Consider the following 2,595-nt stretch of genomic DNA (forward strand, 5'->3'; position numbering starts at 1 on the left):
TAATATTTTATTAATATAAATATAATTTTTCAACCACCAACCAGGTCTCACTATATCTAATGTATATGAAAAATTTAATCAATATTTTAACAACTAAGTTAGTGGTCAAGTCAATCAGATCATCAGCTCCATCATCAATCTAATAATTAATTAAATGATTAAAATATTTTAAAATTAAAAAATATAAAACAAATTCAATCATCAATTTTTTATTCCAATTTTCGATTTTTTTACCACCTTCAAACAGTTCACTTAGACACCGACTCAACTGGAAAGAAATTGCTTGGTTCCTTCTCGTGCAAACAATGCGTAAGAGACTATCCATATATACATATACGGTAATACTACCCATACTTTCTTTGGCACATTGTTATATCAACTACTTTTCATATAATAAACTATCAAGTAACCCAAGTTAGTAACCTAATTAAAGTTAAACCGATGGCCGCAGTCTCCATTAATTTGAGCTTCAGACCAAGCTTTTTTTCGTCCACAAATTTTGACCCAAGTCGATAAACTGCCTTGTTCTTGCATTAGAGAACCATAACTCTTTAACCTTAAATTCTCACAGTCCCTTTTATTTTCTCTCAAATCAAGGAGGGGGAGGGGGGGATCTGAAGTTTTTGTAGGACATTTTGTGTGCAAAAGACGGCTATGGAGTACTCAATTGTTTCTGAGTTTGAAGGGACTCTTCTGAAAGACCAGGACCCTTTCTCCTACTTCATGTTGGTGGCATTCGAAGCCTCGGGTTTCATCAGGTTCACTTTGTTGCTGTTGACTTGGCCAGTGATTCGGTTTCTCGATGTGTTGGGCGTGGGAGATGTGGGGTTGAAGTTGATGGTGTTTGTAGCAACGATGGGGCTTCGGGTTTCGAAGACTGAATTGGTGTCTAGAGTTGTTTTGCCTAAGTTTTATATGGATGATGTTGATATGGAGGCTTGGAGAGTGTTTAGTAGGTATGATAAAAGAGTTGTGGTGACGAAAATGCCTAGGATTATGGTGGAAAGGTTCGTGAAAGAGCATTTACCAGCCGATGTGGTTGTCGGAAGTGAACTTGTGGTCAACCGGTTCGGGTTTGCTACAGGTTTTGTTAACGGTGATATCGGTTCTATCTCTAGTAAAGTTGCCAAGTTGTTTGTAAATGATGAGCTTTCCACGCAACCACGGCCAGCGGGTGGAAAGCTTTGGACCCGATCTTCTTCTTCATGAACCCTAGACCGTTTTACGAAGTGACATTCTTGGACCAGTTGCCAGCGGAAGCTACATGTTCGTCAGGGAAAAGCCCGCACGATGTCGCTAATTATGTGCAAAGAATCTTGGCCGCTACGTTAGGGTTTGAGTGCACAAATTTTACGAGGAAAGATAAATACATAGCATTGGCTGGAAATGACAAAACAGTTTCATGCACTTCTCTTGAAACGTGGTGAGCACATTTAAACCTTTTCTTCAATGAAAGAAAAAAAAAGAGAATTTTTTGTTAATTTATTGGAATAAATTTAATTAATTGTGTTTTTTGGCCGGGTTGTTAATTTGTAAGGATGATTTGTGGAATTGTTGAATAATTTGTGAGGATGATTTGTGGAATTAAGTTTATATTGAGGGTTAATGTTGTTAATTTTTCCTTTGGAATAAATTTCATTTTGTAATCACCTGCTACCAGTTCTATATATGTTAAATGGCAACATCTTTAAATGATTTATGTAAATTTAATTTCTTGTATCTCGATTGGAATTATATATACCGATTATTATATATATATATTTAAAATTAATCTACGTTTGAAGCTCAATGCCATGCCCAAGATGTGGGTTTGAGTCATAGAAATTATTATTAATTGTGTGAGAGTTAGTATTAAAAGAAATTGGACTTAATATATCATTCAATATATGAGTTTGACAGTTTTTTCTAATGTGCCATTTGTGTTATATTTTTATCTTTAATACTTGTATTTGACAAAAGTTATATATTTTAGTACAAAAAAAACGGTGTTAACTTTTTAATATTTAATTTGGATTTTAGGGTTGTTGTGAGGAAAGGTAATAGCTAATATTATTAAGAGTGAGCTTGGATGGGCGATTAGGTGCGGTGCGTTTAGCTTACTTTTTATCTCACGCTACAGAATCGCTACAGTATCTAATCTCACCGCCACCGCTGTTTTTACACTAACAGCAGGTAAACGCACCGCCCATCCAAACTCATCCTAAGTTTAAATTTTCATGATTTTGTTAATACAATAGATTTAGTGTTAATTGTAAATTTGTTTAATTTTATGTTCAATTTGTCAAATAAAGTCCGATAGATGTGATTTAATTCGAGTTTTAAGATAGTTTTGATGAAAATTAATTCCTAATATTATTAGATAAATTATGAATTTTCATTAAATCAACTTTAAAACTCGAATTAAACACTAAAAATTACCATTGTTATCTTTAGGCACTAAAATGTATAACTTTTGTCAAATATAGATATCATATTGGACAAAAAATAATATAAGTACCATATTAAGAAAATATTGCCAAACTTATATACCAAATTATGCATTAAGTCGAAAACCTAATATATGTTTCAAGTAGAGGTGATCATGGGCTGGGTCGG

General features: G+C 33.7%; 1 pseudogene; it reads left to right on the forward strand.

The window, feature by feature from the left end:
* Positions 1 to 229: 229 nt before the first annotated feature.
* On the forward strand, positions 230 to 1,770 carry LOC107929999 (glycerol-3-phosphate acyltransferase 5-like; annotated as a pseudogene).
* The last annotated feature ends 825 nt before the right edge of the window (positions 1,771 to 2,595 follow it).

Source organism: Gossypium hirsutum, chromosome D10, assembly GCF_007990345.1.
Source record: "Gossypium hirsutum isolate 1008001.06 chromosome D10, Gossypium_hirsutum_v2.1, whole genome shotgun sequence".
NCBI lineage: Eukaryota > Viridiplantae > Streptophyta > Magnoliopsida > Malvales > Malvaceae > Gossypium > Gossypium hirsutum.